This window comes from Pagrus major, chromosome 11 (assembly GCF_040436345.1).
Source record: "Pagrus major chromosome 11, Pma_NU_1.0".
Taxonomy (NCBI): Eukaryota; Metazoa; Chordata; class Actinopteri; order Spariformes; family Sparidae; genus Pagrus; species Pagrus major.
In genome coordinates, this window is record NC_133225.1 from 6,521,674 (window position 1) to 6,543,335 (window position 21,662).

Here is a 21,662-nt window from a genome sequence, read left to right on the forward strand (position 1 = left end):
CTTGTCTAGTGGAGGGGGTGTTATTACATCACACCAGCTGTCACTTCAACCTGGCACAGCCAATAGGAAGGTCAGTAATGTGGCTGCTGGAGAGAAAATTAGGGAGGAAAATCCTGAAAACAGAAAAGCAATATTTAGGGGGGGGGGAATCAGCTTTACATTTATTTTGGCAGTGAATCAAATAATTAGAGTGGAGTAATCAAAATGTAATCATTAGATTTTTTTTGGCTCCAAATAAAAAAAAAAAACACTTGACCATGCAGGGATAAAGCACTTTGTGCAGCACATGAATCCTCAGCGTTAATGTAAGAGTATCAGTGAGCATGAGTATGAGTGTGTAATCGTTCTTGACACCTGATGTTGAACTCAGATTAAATGAATACACATGCTGTCTGTGCAGATAAGCTCACCTCAGCGGGTAAGAACTCCCAAAGCTCTCGCTATTAACTGTGCTACATGCTGCACAGCTTCACTGTGTCAGCGTCAGGGAACTGTGTTGCTTTATGAGTGCTGTCATTCTGGGAAGAAATATGAGGGGGATGCACTCATAGAAGAAGAAGAAGAAGAAGAAGAAGAAGAAGCAAACATTGGAGGGGGAATCAGATGTATGTATATGGTGGGGGGGTTTTGACAGATCTGTACAGTATGTTCATCGCAGCCATGGGATAATCCATTGGATGAGTGGACTAATATTCAGCCAATCCTGCTAAAGCCAAATTAGTCCAACACATTTCCATCATATTTCAGAATAAAGCAGCCCCTAACAATCTGAGCTCTTGGGATAGTGATGGCAAATGACCGGTGAGCCCTCAGATCCCCGTGATCCCGGGATAAACTTCTCATGAAGGAGCTTAAACCTCTGAACTGACACACAAATGAGAGCCAACAACAGGTCACACCGCCTCAGAGGAAAACTTTGATTACTGTATTGTCCTCTTACTGGCACAGCGAGGCAGAGAGAACCTGGGCAGCGGCGAAGATGAAAAACAATGAAGACATCGAGGCTGACCGGAGCCCGATACATCGACCCCCCCTCTGATACTCTGCGAGGCTTATAAGAGGATGGCTTCTGTAGAGCAGTGTATGAGTGACCTTAATCATCAGAGGGATATTTGGGTTTTATTCGGCATGCAGCGCTGCGGTGCATGCGGTCATCACTGTGTTTGACTGGCAGGCATAAAAAATGAGAGGGGGGCAAGGTCGGTTTGCAAAGTGTAATCCATATCATCCCGTTACAGAGGCAGCGCTGCCGCCGGCCCCGGGCCAAACATTTTGATGTTGATAATGATGTCGGATTATGCTGTCATCTGATGTAATTTCGGCCTGCATCAAATTAACAAAAGAGGGATCAAGCAAATTCTTTAAAAGGGACTTTTCTTTTTCTCGTTGCAACCTTCTAGATGCAAACTTGATTTGATTTCATGAAGTGTTTAAATTTGTCCACACAGACTTGGCCTTTTCCCACAGAATCCTAAGATCATTGATTCGCAGCATCCTCGCTCTCTACAGCATGCCTCGCAGTCATTCGAATCAGCAGGAAAACAAAGTTGAAAACATTGACCCTGCACTGTCTGCGCAAGAATGTACTGGTGCTACCATATTTGGGAAAAACTGCAGCAAAACTGTCCTCATGGATGTCCTTATGGTTGATAAAACATGATAAAGTGCCCTCTAGGGTGCCCTTCCAGTTCACTATAAATGTATCACGATGTTGTGTGTGCTGGTGCCCATTTTTACTTTCTTCGCCCCTGCCCCTCAAACATCCTGAGTCCACCACTGCAGGAACATAACACCTGCTTTTCTTTTTCAGGAAAAAAACATTTAATTAAAATAAAGCCCTCGGGGTGAGGAGTGTGATGCTGCCTGAACTTATAAATGATTAATCAATCAATGTATCATGTGTATCAATGTCAATGTTGAATTTGCTTTCAACACTTATGGATCTGAAATCAAAGACCGCCCATAAACAGCCTGCTAGACTGCACTGAGACAGATTCCTGGAGCTGTTCCAGGTCGTCTGTGCGTACGATAACCTTTCCCGGGCAGAAGACTGCAGGTAATTATCACATCAGTGAAGGATAATGCTTGCTTGTCATTTTCACTTACGTGCTATCACGTAGATCTGTAATCTAGCTCCACTACTAGCCTTTGTTGTGCCAACATGGAGCTCTCTGGTATCCATGGCGGCTGCTATCAGCTCTAATAAAGGTCACAAGTGCCTAATCTTGTGCTTTGCATTAGCTGGCATTTATAGAGTGAAGAGAAAATATACTTGTGCGACAGACGCAGGCTTCACATATAAACAGGTGATTCAAAGTGACAGATTTGTCATAGACGTTCTAGGATCGTCTTCTTTCTGCAACGCACGAAAAAGTGTAATTGTCAGTGTGAGGAATAACAAATGTGTTCTGAGGCATTCAGGTGTGATTTTTTAATTGTCAGTACTCCATTGGAAATATATCTTCAAGAACAAATTCTAGAGGCAAGTGTTCATGTTTTAAAGGGTATGTATGATATGTTTTTTTTTTTTTTGTCTTTCTGTTTTATTAAAGGATAAGTTCACCCAAAAATGAAAATTCAGTCGTTCATTATCTACTCACCCACATGCTGATGCAAAGTAAGCTGAAATTTCGTAGTCCGCAAAACATTTCTGGTGCTTCACTTTAAAACAGTGTTGCAGCATCCTCCTAAACAACTGAAGTAGATGGACACTTGCTTTAAAAAGTAAAAAAACAACAACAAAAAAATAAAATTAAAAGAATATTCACACCCAGAGAAATCCCTAATTTTACTCAAGGTAATGGTGTGTTTCACTTGGTCGACTCTGAGCTATGTTTCGTTAGCAGTGTTTGCTTGCTGTGCCGTAGAAACTAACGCATTATTTCCATGGATAATGTAAAGCTGTCAGCTAACATGAAAATATTTTACGTGATGATATGAGTTGAAAATGCCCCTTAGTGACTTACTACCCTATTATTGACTAAGCTAATGAGAACAAATGCTAGCTTATGTTAGCTTTGCACCTTTTTGGGCTACAGGGCCAACCTTTAGGCCCCGGTCCAGGAGGTGAGGACCCAGCCAGAGATTCAACCCGCTAAGGTTCAGGACATCCATGATCTTCTGGCTCATTAGCCTGTTGTCGGGGCTGGGAGTGTGTCCTCTGTTTCATATGATTCTTCTGTGACAAAAGTGCCCCGAGAGTCGTCGCTATCCATGCTACTGAGGCTAAAAGAAGTCAATGTCTCAATCTGTCTCCGTCTGCTGTCTGCCCAAGTACCTGTCCAGACCCCTGGTGTTGTCACACACGATATGTTGTCAATCCTTGCCCCCCGCAGCCTGGCTTTTTTTTACATTCTGGCTGGGAACAGGCTGTAGATACACCCAATATAAATACCTTTTACATATGGACACAAATCTCCATGTCTTTTCATTTGGTAATGTGTTCAGCACGTGATTCCTGTTACACATTAAGCGAACATGCTGAGGTCGTGTCTCCGGACTGCAGGAGAAGGCCGGATCAAACCACCCAGGCACAGGGAGGACAGGTGACCTCCTTATAAAAACGCCCCGACTGAACCCAGAACCTTCTTGCTGTGGGACAACATCACTAACCGCTACACTACCACGTCACCTTTTTAAAAAACTGGTTTATAAAATAATGTATTGTGTTACTGCTTATCCAACTTTTGCTCCTCCCCCCAAAAAAATCATCATTTCAACTCAAAACCTCTTAAAAGCATGCACTTTGCTCTTTTGTACAGTCTTAACCTTATCAATTATTTGCAAATGACTCGATCTTGTATTTGTTTTGCCATTCTTTGACTGTAGACAAACAGTGAATGAATAATTAATGATGTTTGCTGCTGGGAGGGAACAAATTTAGCAGGCTTTCGAAAACCAAACACGATAAACAAACAGTGGCATCTTGTTAGAATACTCGAGTAGATTAACTTCTGTTTGTCCTCTTAAGGTGAGTGATGACGATCTTTTAGTAAGACTGCACTTCCACTTTATTTCTTATTCATCGTTACAAGGAACTCGTCGTCTCTGTGTTTGCAGGTCGGGTGTGGGTTACCGGCCCTCAGATTTAAGGAATGTATCCCCGTGTATGTTTGTAGTTTCACCACACAGGAATGTCAGCGTGGTTTACGGTTCGAAGATGCTGGTCCGCTCGCTGTCTTTACCTCATACGGGAAGAGGCAGGAAAACAATTAGGATCTCTGCATTCAGAGCAGAAAAACAAACCCTCAGGAAGCGATACAGTGAGTTCACAGACTTGGTTTTGGGCCGGAGAGGGTGAATCAGTTGGGAGCCGTTGCTTTGAACATGTTGAACAAGTTGTTTGACTCGTCCGGGCTGTGCAACTCAATACCTCTTTCTCTGACAAAGAGGTCAAAAGGTAGCTTTACCAACATGATACAAATGTATTTTTCTGAGAGTGTTCAGCAGTGTTCTGAGTCCCTACGAGGCACATATCACAATTTAAGTTTTTTGGGAGAAGAGAGATGCTTCACAAAAAGACATTTACTGATTGACTGACTGAATGATAATTTTGTCTAATCGGAGACTGAAATGCTCAATAATTCATAATATGTTCTGTGTTATGTCTAATGACTGTGAGGTAAAATATATGTGGTTAGATTAAAGGAATAGATCACCCAAAAATGACAATTCAGTCATTATCTACTCACACCTGGAGCATCGGGTGAAATTTTGTAGTCCTCAAAACATTTCTGGAGCTTCACAGCAAAACAGTGTTCTCCTAAAAAACTGGGGACATCTTTTAAAATGTAAATAAAACAAGAACGACAAAAAGTTTGTTTAATTAATTAATTCAACATAAAACATCTCCATGCTAACGCTTTTAGCTCAGCAGCTACAGTGAAGATTCAGATTCAAAAATGGACGATTACAACATATGGAGCCATTTTATTGATTTTTTGGGGGGTTGTTTTTTATGCTGACTTGTTTGAAAATGTGAAAAAAATAAATAGAAATAAAATACAAAATAAAATAAAATAAACTGGCTCCATAAAGCTCTCCGTTGTAATCCAAGTCTCTGGAAGCCCCGAGATCCCAAATTGATTTGAAAAGACGTTATTTTCACCCTTAAAGCAAAAAATCTTCACTGTCTTAGCTTTTAACTTAGCTGGATGCACGAGCTTGACTGGATGCAGGGTGTAAATAATCTCTTTTAAAAACAAATTGGGATTTAGAGCATTAGATTAAGCTGCACAAGCTGTATGGAGCCTTTTCTTCTGTTGTTGTTTTTTTACATTTTAAAACAAGTCCCCATCTACTTCAGCTGTTTAGGAGAATGCTGCAACACTGTTTTGCTGTGAAGCTCCAGAAATGTTTTGTGGACTACTTCCATCAGCATGAGGCTGAGTAGATGATGACTGAATTGTTTTTGGGTGACCTTACCCTTTAAAATTAATTTATGTAACTCTCCAGAGTAGTAATAATAACACATTCTTTCTCTCATGAATGAAAAGTTGAATTCATATAAAATGCACACATTGTCCACTTGAATACACCTAGGGACCAGTTATTTATGGCTATGCTAGCTAACATTAGCCACCTTTAGCAAGATCAGTATTGCTCTATAACTGACATTACTGAGCCAGTTTGCTCTCTCACTTACTGTCCTTTACTCCATACCGTTGGTCACTGCTGTCACACCGCATTTTTTTCACTATCCCGAAATTCACTGTCGGCCGCAGCAGCCACTGCTCAGCAGTAACTCGTGCAGCAAAAGTTACAGCAAAAGGCTATCTTTAAATCTCCAAACGCTACATAGCTAAAACAGATTAAACACCACTGCAGTGGTAATTGATTTTTATTTCAAGAAACATTGCTGACCTCCCCTGCATCCAGCACTTGGAATGATTGTGCCTGGTCAGCCTGCAGGCACATGCTTCCTACAATAAATACAGTTCAGAAAAGATCAACTATTTAGTGATTAACTTTTATTTACGTCTTATATTGTTACTGAAACTGTGCCGTCCTGATGGCTGCGTGTCTTGGATTTTGGCTGATTATATCAATCAGTCAGAGTGCTTAACTATTCTGTTGTTGCGGAGGAGTTGAGCCACCTGAATCCATTTTCCTCAGAGGTAAGAAAAGTTGATAATGTTCATTGAAAAAAAAATAAATGCCATGTAAAATGGCAACTTCCCCCCCAAAAACTGATTTCAGGATATAGCAGCAAAATCCTCCTGCTTTAAAAACGCTTCAAAGGTGCAGCATGAAGCTCACAAGTACGCATCATTTATGCTAAAACCTTCGCTGTAGGCAGGGATTGTCTCTGTCTACCATTTTAATACATATTTACATGCTAAAACATAAGAATTAGAATTCATTAGTGTAATCTGAGGTCTAGATCTAGATTGGGAGTTGTTTGATTAGTAGCTTTGGGACATTGTTTTTGTAGTGAGTCTGCCTGTCTCCTACTTTTGTTTCTTCTTATTTGGCATGACTCTCTGTAATATGGTTGTGCTTGAAGACTAATCTCTGCTATCTCAGCTCTAATTAACAGAGCGTACACAGTTCCCAGACACATTTGTTGTTTTTGTTGTTTTTTCCCCGGCAAGGATCTCTGTGTTGGTTTTTTTTGCGCAGAGCACCTGGACTCGCCCGCCTTCTGACAATGATTATAGTGAGTTACCAAATGACATTACTGACAAATTAACAGAAACATCACTCCACCCATCTCGGTTTCACATCACAGGATCTGAGCCGCACAGTGTCAACATTGTCATCGTCGGCCGTCTCTTCCTGAAAACCGGGCCCCCGTTTTGAAACCAAGAGAGCTGCAATTACAGGACAATTGTTTTTTTTTATTCAGCATGGAGGTGCAAAACACATGCTTTCACTCACACTTTTATGAGGAAGTACACATCAACGGTGCAGCTGCTGTGTATAGTGTTTGAGGTTTACCTACTTCAGAGGAAGTGGTGTGGGGGAGAAGACAGTGTTACAACCAGCAAATAAAACAGGATATCCGATGCTGGAACAATTGAAACACTAAAATATGACAGACAAAATTAAACTGTTTTTCTCCAACCCCTCCACTCTGTGATAAAGTGAGTGAAGTTAAACATGACAAAGTTAGATCAAACATATTTCTCCAAAGTGAGTTATCTATTGTGCTGGACCCTGTGAGCACAGCTCCTTTCATATGTTTTGGTACAGTGAGGATCAAATTGAAACCCATCATATCAATGACATGCGTAGCTACACTCCCCGACTGCCGAACATCAAAGAGCCCTTGATTTCCTCTAACCGAGCATGTTAATTGGTGCTTGATTGATAACTCGAGTTCACAGGCGATGGCATGTGTCGCCTAAACTGTTCCAGGGTGTCTTTTTGAAAATCAGTGGAAGAAGAATCACTGGCGGGCCCATTAAAAAATTGCCAGTGTGCACACTTGCAAATAAGCTGTCACACATTACAAATGAGATTACCTTTCTCAGTGTGCCCTGGAACTTGGAGACGAGGGGATGCAGGGGTAAGACACTAAAATAGCTCGAATCGTTTTGGTTTTTATCAGCGTGCTCGATCTGCAAGTGCTGTTTATGCTTCCTTCATGCACAGTGAAAAAAAAAAGTATATTCACAGCTTGGAGCACAATGTAATCAGTTGCAGTAAAGTACAAATTATCAGTTAGAAGATAGGGCTCGGAGTGAATGATTCCTTTTTTTTTATCATTTGGCTTCTAAAAATAATGACAGAGCTTTAATTTCTTCTACATATTTCCATTTAACTAGCAAACGAATCAGTAATTCTATCATTCAGAAGAGATAATACAATGGCATGTGAAAATACATGAGACACACAATGCCAGTATTGTGAATGATAACACTGTGATACAGTTGTGGGAACAGAATCAGAGGTGAAAAAGCAGTTATGGTATTTGCATTCAATCGCGAGCATGCAAACTAATTGTCTAGTTTGCATAGCAAAGATCACTGAGGTCAGGTGAAGCCCACATGAGGCAAGAGCTTTGTTGGACGTCTGATAGTGGCTTGCATGTGTCAAACATCAGAAGTGTGTTTGAGCTCCGACGGTAGAGAAGCGGCCGCACAGCTGCAAATTCAAGTGAAGCCGAGGATAACGAGTGAAACAAAGGAAACCCAGTCATTATGAACTAGAGCATGTTTAGGTTTGTTCAAATGCTAATCAGGAGAACATTTCACCAATATGCAAAATGGCTTTAGTTCAAAAAAAGAGTGATTAAAGGTGTTGGAGGTGGCTGTCACCACAGACGTGTTGTAGCAGGAGATGGTCAGGTGTAATTAACAACATGAGTTTGAGTGTAACTGCTGTCTTGGCTTCCCGAACATATATGGAACAAAGCTATCCTTAATGTAACGAGTTTCACCTGCGCTTTTTCTGCAAATTAACACTAATTCCACACTACATACTAATTCTAAGGAGCTGTTTAGAGTGTTAAGTCTCAAAAGTAAGTATAATGACAATTATTCAATCTTTTTTTTATGTTTGCTGTCGATCCAGACTTTTGTCACTATGGCCATGCAGTGTGGAAAGACATGGAGGAGCTACTCAACTGCAACAAAGATGACTAAATTGTGGATTGTGATGGTAAAGCCTCACAAAAATAAAAAAAATGAAATTAAAAACCAAGCAAAAAGCACTAAATCTTTACTAATTTCTATTTTATGTTAACAATGCCTCAAGTGACCGTAATATGAAAGGGGTCACTTGTAATGATGAACCCACAGAGATTTATCATCAGACTGCAGTTCCCCTCAGGTCTACTGAGCAGCTTCCAGCTCATTGTTTTGGTTTTACGGCTCACAACTTTACTGTTTGAGTTCAAGGGGCTCTTTTGTAAGAATTTGTAGTAATTAACGTGTATTAAAGGTGCATTTTGTAAGATCTGGACATAATTTAAGTTTAAAAAATTTGACTAAAACAACTTTTATCGTCATCTCAAACAGCAGCTCCTGAAAAGAAACCACATCCACGGCAGAGAAAAGAAGTGACTTAAAAAGAAGCTAGACAAGAGTACATGTTGTCGAGGCTTTCCAATGCTGGAGACAGCTGTGGACGAGAAAAAAGATGAACTGAAACATATCTTTAGCTTAACTAATGTCAACACAAACTGTAACAGTTAGCGTGATGTGACTGTTTTCTAGGCACTGCGGAGTTGCTAAAGCTGAGCTGATGAGCTAAAATATAAACTTGTACACAAACGGCACAAGTGAAGGTCATGAGACAGCAGTCTTATTTTGATCGGCTGTATTCTTGCTCTGCTGTCAGTTTTTATTTGCCTTAAGTTATAACAGAGGACTGTAAATTGTGATTGTATGGACCCAGCAGTAGACTGAAAAATTGTCATTCAATTCATTCTATTGTTACGACTTAGCATTATGGTTATGAGACTGTTATGTAACTTCGCTATAGATTTTTGAGGACATTACAGGGTTTATTAAGTTTGTCTAACTGTAGCAAGGACACTGTTAGATATTATGTTCAGACAGTAAATCATGAAATTCTTGCGGCTCTGTCTGCGGCCAGGCCTGCAGAGCTGGAGGATCCTGCTGCATCAAGCACTGGACCGAGTGACTGTGATAAGTAAGTCTAAAGTGGCTGAAGATCTCAGTAAGTTGTACTTTGTAAACCGTGTGCCCTGTGAAAACCATGTGGCTGTCTGATGAATATGTTTCCGCTACGTGACAATATAAAATCATTAGTTTTGAACACAACTGTTCCTTACTTTCTTCCTGAAAGAGGGCAGATGGCACTGTGATGTATGTATTATGCGTACTGACATCATCTGAGTGAAATAATGAATAAATCCTGATCATATCACTGTTCACACTGTTTAATAAACTACAAAGTGTGTTACGTGCTGATGACGTCCCCCAGCTGACATCTTTGACCATCATCCTATGACATACACCGATCAGCCACAACATTAAAACCACTGACAGGTGACATGAATAACATTGATCATCTCATCACAATGCGATGTTCTGCTGGGAAACCTTGGGTGCTGGCATTCATGTGAATGCCACTTCATACGCACCACCCATCCAAACACTGTTGTGGACCAAGTACACCCCCTCATCACGACAACACTACCCGATGGCAGTGGCCCCCCAGCAGGACAATGTGCCCTGACACACCACAAACACTGCTCAGGAACAGCTCGAGGAACACAATAAAGGGCCCAAGGTGTTGACCGGGCCTCCGAATTCCCCAGATCCCAATCTGATCGAGCATCTGTAAGACGTGCTGGAGCAGGTCTGATCCATGGAGGTCCCACTCCCCAACATACAGGACCCAGAGGATCCACTATAAAACGCCCTGGTGCCAGACACCACAGGACACCCTCAGAGGTCTTAAGTCGATGTCTTGACAGGTCAGAGCTGTTTTGGCTGCACAAGGGGAACCTTCACAATATTAGGCATGTGGTCATAATGTTATGCCTGATCTATGTATATTCTCTATACTGTGAACTTTTACACATCCCATGATGAAGAGGTTTGCACAAAACTGTACAGCTTTGTGAGTCGAAAACACAGATACTTGTTATAGTATTTCCCTGTATTTTTATTGTATTTTTTGTGTTCTATATTTATATTCCTGACTGTTGCAGTAATTAGCCTTTATTTAAAATGCACCAGACACCAAGGCAAAATCCTTTCTCTAAAAAAAGAGTGGCATTTTGGTGTCCATTATTGCACTGATATTTTTTGTCCATTTGTAAACCTTGTAATAAATGGCGAAACATGAAAGGCATTTTGTGTTGACAATAACTGAAATGAAACATTCCAACTCGCTGGAAAGGCTTCTGTGCCAGTTTAACTGAAATGTGGGTTACAAGGGTTGGGTAGTGTGCTTGCTTACACAGATCTGTGTTTGTTACACCAACAGAATGAGCTGTTCTCAAAATGTAGTATCAATGTCTACCTCCAAAAGTTTTATTTAGCACTTATTGTACGACAAAAGAATGCAACAACTGAGAGATGGTGAATATATCGGTATTGCCGTATTGTAAAGTGACGTGAAAAACTAGACCTTCCCCGTCTCCCTTGGTTGCCTATACGAGCGCGTGGACGATTTGTTTAAGTTGTTTAAAGGTGCTGGACTGTGGATTTCTTTGTGAAGGACTCGGGTCCACTTGGTTAGGGTTAGGAAGAGATTTTGCTTAAAATACCTCTTTTGGTCGCCACATTCACAGATGGAGATGGTCCGACTTTCCTGTGCAAAAAATAGACGGTTTTGGTTGCCACAAAAATGGCGGAAAATATCCAGTGGTTTGTTTGGTGGCCTTGTTGGCTGATAATAACGTCTTCCGTAACCCCCCCAAACGGACACAGGGTGGACTATAACATGTAGGAAAACAATGTGCACTGAGATACAGAGTGTGCACTGCTATGTCCTGCAAAACCACGCCCATCCAAGTGAATTATCAAGTTTTTTGGGAGTCCCATTAACACATTCCTCATATTAACTTTATGAGGAAAAAATAATAAATCTATGTCTGTATTGCTTGTTCTAGGCCCCCCTCCAAAAAAACCCCAAAAAACTATTATTGCTACTTTAAATGTTAAAACACATTTTGCTTCCTCTCCACTATGTTTAACTGTCATTCACATTTTAAAAGTCACAGTTTGATTGACGTCTGGTTGAGCACATGTTGTATCATTTCCTGTCAGCACAAAATGATAAAGTTAAATTTCCTGTATACTAACTGACAAAAACAGGACTATAACAGAAGTCCCTTTTCACAGAAGACGTGTTAACATGGTACAGTGGGAAATGCACAGGTGTAAATAATAAATTGACAATGTCTGAATTCTAATTCTAATAGCTTACTGGGCTATCGTTATTGTTATCAGTATCATGTTGTTTTTCCTGCTGTGACAAATATGTGTGCAGTGAAAAAAGCCTATTAAATTTGTACACTCTGTACATTTAGTTTGGCCATGACTCTGTGTTACTGTGGATGTAATATCAATCATCGATATCATGTGAGTATTTATGTTATGTTGATATACTGTTATGATATGTAGGTGGCTGACTGGTGTGACCATGGAAACTGATGAATACTTACACTGCCCATTCAGTCTGTAGGTGACTAATGTGTTCATTCACTGTGGCTATTGATCCCCTAATTAAAGCCAACCATCGCCTGTTCAACGCTTTAAATCTCTCTCGTTCCATATATAAGACGGTGAGTAAAAACACTAAGTGTCAGCTGTGGAGGTCCTTTCAGTTCATAGTACTCACACCCACAAAAAATATATTTAGCTTCCCTCAACACAAACGTCCATCAGGTATGGAAAACTTTACACAAATTGTTTACAATGTGACAAACACAGTACAGGCACTGAGGGCATGTTCATGTTTGCAGTGCATGCATGCAAAGCCTACCATACTGTAGCTAGAGGAAAGAACACTATGATGGAAACAAATAAACAAACAGTCAAACCAAGGAATAAATTAATCACATCCGGCCGTGTGTTTGGTTTGACCTTTTGTGTCCTGTTTCTGTTTGATAGATGCAGAGGCACATGTCATGAACAGCCGAAAAGTAGAGATCTTTTGTTTACATTGCCAGTAGCCTATGTGTATGTTTAAGCCAGAGTGACCTTCACTAATGTCTCTACTTCTATATTTGAATAAATGGCAAGAAATATCTAAATATTCGCCATAAGCAAAAATTCTGATTCCAGTGAAGTTTCTCATGGTTCCAGAAGATAGACAGTGCATGACAGCGCACGGGTGCACTGCAGCATCGGGCGTGAATTTGAATCCTGTTCAAAATTACAGCATGTGGCAATTCACACTTCACTGGATGAGTGCTCTCTGTAAGAACTGAAACACTCGCCGAGCTGCTTCCTTTTTAGCCAGCACCTTGAAATTTCAAAGGCCTTTGTCCAATTATTATGTCTTTTCAGCAGGATGCCTTGAAAAAAAAGGGGCCCGTTTAAAACTTTATAATACCAGTCAAACAAATACATCATAATACAACGAAGGTCGTCTGCCCTGACTGAAAATAACAGCCCTAATGAGCATTAAGTGGCATTTAGTAGTTCAAAATGTGCCTTGTTTAGTCTTTTTTAGGACTATACATTGCAGTGACATATGTGACTTGACTCTTGTAATGTTCCATTACCGACATGAGTAATGTTGATTAAGTTCTGTGGTGTATTTGTGAGTTCATATATTGAAAGATGTTTCTATTTTGGCGGTAAGATTTTTATTTCATTGTTTTTTTCCCCACCTTGTAGACAAGGGATGAAGTGCGACTGTTATTGCATGGCCTTTTGACTGGATTGCATTTCGCAGTTGTGTATCGTTTGCATAAAAAATATGTATTAAAAAAAAATTACACAAAAAAATACTTGTAAAGGGGCACTATGAGGTTTTTGGGAAGAAATTCAAACTCAGAATTTCAATATTTACAACGTTAACAAGGAAATAATACCATCTTAGAAACATTTATTTTTCCATAACTGAGTAAACAAGCTGTTCTCAGAGGAAAATAAGGTCCGCAGAACACTGTTTGAAGCTAGAAAGGTGGCAGGGTCCGCCACATGTAAAGAAATATTTACAATATTAATGAAGTAATGATACAAACACAGAAATATTAATATGTTCCATAACTGAGTAAACAAGCTGTTCTCTGATAAGGTCCGCAGAACACTGTTTGAAGCTAGAAAGGTGGCAGGGTCCGCCACATATAAAGAAAAATATACAATATTAATGAAGTAATGATACAAACACAGAAATATTAATATGTTCCATAACTGAGTAAACAAACTGTTCTCACAGGAAATAAGGTCCGCGGAACACTGTTTGTAGCTGGAAAGGTGGCAGGGTCCGCCACATGTAAACAAAGTAAAACGGTGTGAAATTGTGTTGTCATTTAAGGTCAGTTTGTTTGTTCAGTTTATTCAGTCATGAATACAAAGAAAGTTTGTTTAGGCATAAAAAAAAAATCACCCAATGAAGATCTTTCTCTTCTGATTAAAATTTCCTCCCCAAAAAACTACGTAGTGCACCTTTAAGTTGATAAGGTAAGATGAGGTATATGTGTGACCCCATACACTTTTATTATATAATTATATTTGTGTAAGTTTTCTTTTTGTACTCTGTAGACTATTATTGCATACAGTTACAAGGCATGTACAATTTAATTGTTGATATGTTTCATTACATAACAGGATGGGTTTAACACTATATCGTCAAGACAGAGTCATATGCTTTAAGTAAAAAAAAAAAAAAAAGAAAAGAAAAGGGGGGAACCAGCATACCATTTTATATTACGCTTTTTTTTTTTTTTTTTTTCTCTGTCCTATACATCCCCCTCCGTAAATGCATGGCTGCTGGCGGAGTCGTGTCCGGGCCGCGGTGCTCCTCTCCCCGCTGGCCTGCTGCCTTACATGGGCAAACTCCTCGACCGACTGAGAGACGGCTGGAATTTCAGAGCGTGACGTCACCGCCTACAACTCTCCCAGAATTTGGATGAAGAAGAAGTTTCACTTTTTTTTGGTGGGATTTTGAAACCTCTGCGTTTACATTTCCTAGAAAGCGAGGTAAGCAAGCGAAACTATCGAGCACTTTCTTCTGACGCTTTAAACATGTTGTGAGACTTTCGGGGCTGTGTTTGTTTTTGTTTGTTTTGTTAAAAAAAAAAAAGTGGTGTAAGTTTTTTTTTTTAAAAAAAAACACACAAACCACTCCGGCGTTGGAGCAGGTCCGTCTTCAGTTTGTTCGGCCCTGTTGGGGATATAATATGATTTTGTTACTGTAGCTCGCACGGAGTTCACAATGAGGGCGTGGACTCTCAAAACGATAGCCTCGGCTGTTGCTAATGTTACATGAGGATAACTAACGAAGCTAACTTGTCGCTAGCTTGAGCATAAAAGTGGGGGGGGGGGGAGGCTCAAGTCATGCGTTGAAAAATATAACTTAATACGTTGTGAGCCGTCAGGTTCAGCCAGAAGGGACTCTGGGCGTCTGTGGTGTGTCTGTTTTTAGCCAAGTGGTCTGCTTGCTGAGCAATGCGGAAGACAGACTGTCACCCGGAGAGAAACACGAGAGCCCCCAAACTGCGGGGAAATATGTCGCTGAATTTCACTTCAGCAGCCCTGTCCGAGCACAACGGGAACAACGGCTAGCTTCGTAAAAATGTTTTAGCTAGCTTCGTAAGATGTTTTAGCTAGCTTCGTAAGATGTTTTAGCTAGCTTCGGCGTCGTCGTTACGGAAAATGAAGCGACCCTCTTATCGTGTGACGGGGACGCGCTTGTTTACGGCAGCAGAGATTCGCCACGTTGTTTAGGTGGTTTTTTTTTTCATGACGGTATTTGTTATTAACTTAGTAGAAAAGTGTCAGTAGTTATGACTTCTGTGTTCATTAAGAGTTTAACTTCACAGGCCCGTGTTCGTTCAGACAGAGCTGCCTCACAGTGTACATCCAGCCCACAGACGAGTGGACTAACATTACAGTGCAGGCCTGCATTATACTTATAGCTCTGGTTTAGATTGAAGGAACAGGCCAGGAAACCGGCACGGCTTTTGATTTGTGACATATAAATGCACAAACAGGCCCAACCTGGCTCCACCCAGATCTATTTTAAAGGTGACTCTTCACACAAATCTAGCTGAATCCTTTTAAAAGCTGTCTATGAATCTGGCAACTCATCCAAACCCAAACACTATCGAGATATCGCTTTCCATCAGTTTAATTCACTTGCGTGTCGGCGAGGCCCAAAAGGCCAATACCGTGTACCGTCTTGACCACTTCCAATGCAACAAGGAGTTACCAGATATAGTTGAATGAAGTGGAGTTCTTCCTCTTTGCGACAGGAAGTTAAATGTTTTCCACTTTAAATGTCTAAGAAAAGGAAACTTTGTGTTGAAACACACTGTCTGCCCTGCTGATTACATCCTCTGTGCTCACAACCATAAATCTTTTTTAAAAAAGAGGATCAATTCAACCCTACAAATCCCATTGATTTCTATGCATGATGGAGTTTACCAGACTTGTTTATTAGTATGAAATGCTACTCCGTGCAGCACATGTATTGTGAGGTGTTATGTGTACAAACACACTTTATGCCTCAAGATTTCCTCTAAAGCTTTACGTGGGTCATAGTGACACACAGATGAATAACAGACTACCTGCCTGGTGGAAAGTGCTTCAATATCCTCAGTTGTCCTCTTTGTGAGTGAGAGACCAGCCTTGGTCCAGACTATCGACATTGTTCTGCCATAAAATGTAGCTAACACGAAAAATAAGCTCCACTTTCTTCCATAAAAGACTAATTTCAAACTTTGACTTAGATGCTGGATTTCAAATCAATAACACCAAGGTCCCCCGAGAGTGCTGTCATCAAACCGAATACATCTGCGTCGCTCAGACACATTTTCGACTCAGGCAACATTAAACGGAACCGACTTTTAAAATCTCTGGTTTAAAAAGGACTCATTTGACAGCCGTTGATGATGTTAAAGTTGAAAGATGAGTGCCTCAGCTGCCTTTGAGACCGGGCCCCCCTGGTAGGTTTAGTCAAGTTATTCTACTGTTTGTGTTTCTTGGCATATTTTAATGAGGATGTCTTTTTCTGGAAGGAACAGCAAGTTTCCCAGACTCAAAATGTACAGTTTCAGAGTAGAGCTTGATGGTAAGACAGACAGTGGGGCTTTCAGTCTGAGTGTGTGCATCTTTACGCTAAATGTTGAGTATGGTCTATTGACACTTGTGATGAATTACTATTACAAGGTTCACGGTGATTTATTTGTAATTATATAACACAGGGTTGCAGAATGACATTAGAGTTTGTAAACTCCTTGCTACACAAACGTAGAACAAATACACAATGATTTATATTCTTGTATACATAAACACGTATATACACAGGAAATAACTCTAGTGCATTTTTTTAATCTGCATCTGGACGAATCTAAACAGCAGCAACAACATGGTGGTGATAATATGGTCGTCATCCTTATATAGTTTGACATCTGGGCAACACTGTCCATCAGCTTGGACTACGATTGAGTCCACCTCTCCTCGTCGGCTCGTAACATGGTCCGCCTGTCAAGTGAAACAGCTTGATCTGGGATGTAGTGGTGGAGACAGGTCTCTGTAAAGATGTGGGCACAACAGACTCTGATTTTCCAGTAGCTTGGCCGAGTCCAGTTTTGTCCATTCAATTTTTCTGCGACCAGATATCAGCAAATCAGATAATTCGCCTTATAACCCAGCTTTTTTTTAAAATTAGCATGGCTCCCATCCTAAGTCTCTCCTCTTTCCTCCCTGGGGTGGTCCGGCTGGTCAGGTTGTATGCTTGCAACATGCAGTGGTCATCTCTGTAGTCTGCTGCTCTTGGTCTAAAACCAGCACTTTCTTCTCTTTCTTTCTTCTCCAATTTCTTTTGTAATAGGTATGACTTGTTTCTGCAATGAAGCCGGAAATATAACAGTTAAAAACAAAAAAGCAGAGAAATTTGAAGGAGCAACTAGCTGCTACATTTGCATGCGCTGCCGTTGATGTATTACTATTACAATTGATTATCTAATCTTCTGAAAAAAAAAAAAAAAGCCTACAATCTTAGCCAGAGGGTCCTTTAAACTCTGGCTATTCTCGAGGCATTTCCAGAATCCTTTGACTCTTCTAACCATCTGGATGAAAAAAATATTCCATCTGCTCCCGGAGATAAAAGAATTTTAATCTGTTTCCCAAATTGAACCTCTTTTTCCTAGTGTAAATAAAAGATAGTTGCCAGAAAGGATGTATCTCCTTGTGTTCATATTTCGCTTGTGATTTATGAAAAGAACAAGGACATTTGTGATTTCCTACCTATCTACCTGGATTAAGAGTTGCATTAGAAACGGGTTAGAAATGGATTTTTTGTTCAACAGACAAAACATTTTTTACTCCATATTTTAAGAAGATTCAGAGGAAACTTGATCTTGTTTAACAACATTTATGTTTTTGAAAGATCGTGGAGTATTTACTTTTTGGAGAATTTAATGCTTATCTCTATGGCATGAATGTAATGGCAATACGTGAGAGGGACACAGACTGGGACAAGTTACCATCAAAGCCTAATGTTGTGCCACTGAACCAAAGAATACTTGTACAATACCTGTGGGTTTCTCAGATAGACACACCTTATTTCTCCATTGGTAGTTTAACAACCCCATATGTAAGTGTGGGAGGTCAAAATCTGAGGGTTAGTGATTAGGGGTGTGATGATACACGATATTGGGTTCATGAGGATGAGATGAGAAGATAATTTAACACTATTTTTGTCTTTTATTCGATCAAAAGTCACAAAATGCAAAACAATGCAGCTCCATTTTGAAATGTTTTAACTAGTAATCATCTTTTAAAGAATGTCACTTCAGTTCTACTTTCTGACTGAGTATGAATTACCATATGCAGGAAAAGACACAGACAATATGTAAGCACTGTAAAAGGTTTTGCCACAAACTCAACTGACTTCTGGCTTCTCTACTGTATGATTTCTCATGAGTCTCTTCAGACCTTATAACTGCATGAACTATTTGTGAGCTTCTAACTTCTAATTGAAGCTGTGTGTGACCTTCTAACTGAACTCCTTTCCACAAATAAAAAATTCAAACAGTATAAATCACAAACAAAGTTTTTCTTAGTCTCATTTTTAAAATGCAAACCACAATAAAAGTATTACTCTCTCAGTACTTAAAGTGCATACAGAGACAAGCATGATACAGAGCTAAGAGCTGGCTACAACTACACTCCCCAGCCTGAGATATTCTAGGCTATTACACGCATTGTCAGTCACAATAGCAATGCCATGGTTTGGCCTTTTAAGCTCCCAGTCAGTGACAGCTATGTTTGGTGGTTCTGTATCTTTTGCATAGTGCTTGTGTTAGCCGCTATGTACGGCATTATTTTCTTACAGTGCTTACATATTGTTTCTGTCTTGTCTGTCACTCTGTCGCCGTTTATTGTTACCACGGGGTACCCAAAATGCTGCCACACAAACGATTGCGGGGGCATCTTCCATGCTAATTACGAGTTCAATTTCAGACGCCATCGTGCAGGCTGCTGCTCTGCCTCTGTTATGTACTGATATCGCGAGGCAGCTTTTCACCTCCACGTGAAATATCGTCACGTTTTAATATTGTCACACTCCTATTAGTGACTGATCCAAGATCCCTCCAATAATGTTATGTTACATTGTACTGTGTTAAAGAACCTACCTTCACCAAATATGTAGGAGGAATGTGAAACACTAAGTGCATATTCTAATGTTAATGACACAAACAAGCATGGCCAGACTAATGACACAGCATTACAGGGCATAGCAAGGACATGTCAGCGCCCGCTTAACATTTCTGCTCTGCGGTCAGGTAGGGTTGTGACATGTAGAAGGTTGGTTTGTGCAACAATACTGTTGTCTGTTTTTTACTTAAATCCACATGTCATGTGGATTAAAGAAAAGGACAATTCATTGTACTGGACAATACCTGCATAGATCCTACAGAACTTCCTTCTCATCTAAAACATACCCCTTGGGGACTTTTTTGCAAATGTCTAAGGAATGAATGAAATATGGTAGCCGTTGATTCTTATGATGGAGACAGTGCTTAAAAGTACTGTAGGGTTTTGACACCTGACCCCGACCGATACTCGATTTTAAGGGATGACATTAGGGAGTTAAAAATTCCAATATTGATATATTGGCTGTTGAATATTTTACTGTTTAACAATAATCTTTATCATCAAAAATGACATCACTGCATTGAAACCCTAAACTCAACTGGGAATTACATAATTAGAAATTACCCCCAGCATTTTTTTCTGCGTCATCTCCAAAAAACCAAACAAAAAAAACAAGTTTTCATATCAGTGCATAACAGACAACATACACACCAAGATATGTGTGATAGGACAATTGCCGCTGATATATCGGTTGGGCTGCTTGACATGAACTGTTTTAACCTTCTCCTGTGTCTTTCTCTAGTTTCACACTATGTTGCCTTCTCTATCTACCATGCATGCAGCTTGTTTCCTGCCCTGTTTGCTCTCTCAGTTGTGCAGTAAATAAAACAAGAAAAAAAAAAATAGTATAGTCTTATGCAATTTGTTTGCAGGTTTATTGCACTACATAGTATGCATGGTTTTTCTTTAAAAAGGCTTTGCTGTTGCGTCAGAAAGCACCTACCGACTCATGGCTAGTATTATCCTCAAGAGCAATAGAGCCATTTGTGGCTTTCAAATAGTGAGAGGGGAAGTATGTACAAAACCTCACCAAACTCTGCAAAACTAATGCTGGTGCAAAGCTGAATTCAGAGTAAATATGAGTATCTGTCCAGTGCTTTTACCATCACCAAAAAGGCTTTATCTCTTGTTGTTAGTGTCCTTGATGGTTGGTATCTGACAGGACATTTTAGTTATGTACCTGGCAAGCTGAGGTAACTATTAGACACAAACTCTGAAATGTCAACGAAAAAGCTAATCAAACCAATACTACTGAACTAAACCACACTGAAACAACTAGTCAATTCACTGATTATCAACCAACAAGTAATTGGTTAAAGTTATTTCACAGAAAAGACTGATACAGCTTCTCAAAGAGGATGATTTACAGTCTGCCTGGAACGGCATAGATTAACCTTGTGTATTCAATACTGATAGAGCAAATAATGAAAACGAAATATGTTTTTCCTGTGAACTAAAATGTCTTGTCACTTGTGTTACACAATCACACAAACAAATGAAAATGATAAATAAAAAATGAGTGTTACAATAGTAGGTTGATATCTGAGTAACATTTTAATATACAATGGTATTATTGATTTTTTTTTCTATGACTGCTGCCTTTATGCTAATATATAAAAGATTGGATCACTTTTGCTACAAGCTAAAAGCTTGACCATAATGTCTTCCTGAGTGAGCTACCATCATCAGATTGTACTTTAGTCTCAGTCCTCTTCACTAAATCATTGTTACACCATGGTGAAATATTTTCCGTAGTGTCACTTGTCAGCATTGTTTTCCCTCTACTGTGTCTTTGCAGTGAAATATTGTTCCAACAGGCTGTGACAGGTGCCTGGTGAGAAATTACTGACAAAAATCTAAATGGACAACGTACGCTCAGGTTCATACAGGATTTATAAGAGCGTGCCCATAGTTCATCTTTTCGCTGATGAACGACACAGTCATGGAAAAACCATGTTGATGTGGTCCTACTCAGCACAATGATAGTTATGTAATCCATTTGTGTAATACAGAGTTGTCTCTATTTCTCAATCTCAACAGATTTCAACATACAGTTAAAGGCATCGCGTCACCAGCTTACCAGGTATTCCATACATCCACAGAGGAGCAAAGGTAAGATAGCGTTTGCTGCACTTTGCTGAATTGTACTTTTTTGTATACTATGTGTTGGTCCTGTTTTGTGCTTTAATGTCAGATGGTAATCGAACTTATGTTTAAATTATGTTTAAACATAAATTAGCAACTTGGGGCCATGTCACCCTCAAAATCTATTACAAATTTATCACAGACTATGCTTGGTTGTCCCCAGTGTGAGTATGTGGTTGTAAATCATTGTGTTGCATGATATATCTTTCATTGAGATTTCTTGTTAACTTCGTATTGCTGTATAGTAATATCTTGGTG

At 39.9% G+C, this 21,662-nt stretch overlaps 1 protein-coding gene across 3 annotated transcripts in view; it reads left to right on the top strand.

Annotated features, from left to right (window-relative positions):
• The first annotated feature begins 14,444 nt into the window (after positions 1–14,444).
• The window catches only part of lpp (LIM domain containing preferred translocation partner in lipoma), a 155,679-nt gene continuing 148,461 nt past the window's right edge, over positions 14,445–21,662 (top strand). For 2 of the 3 annotated variants that reach the window (XM_073475942.1, XM_073475943.1), the window contains exons 1-2: positions 14,445–14,576; positions 21,300–21,371. The gene's annotated coding sequence lies outside the window, so the exon portion shown is untranslated. Of the gene's footprint in view, positions 14,577–15,302; positions 15,324–21,299; positions 21,372–21,662 lie in introns of those variants that run through there. The other variant, XM_073475944.1, reaches the window with a different exon arrangement.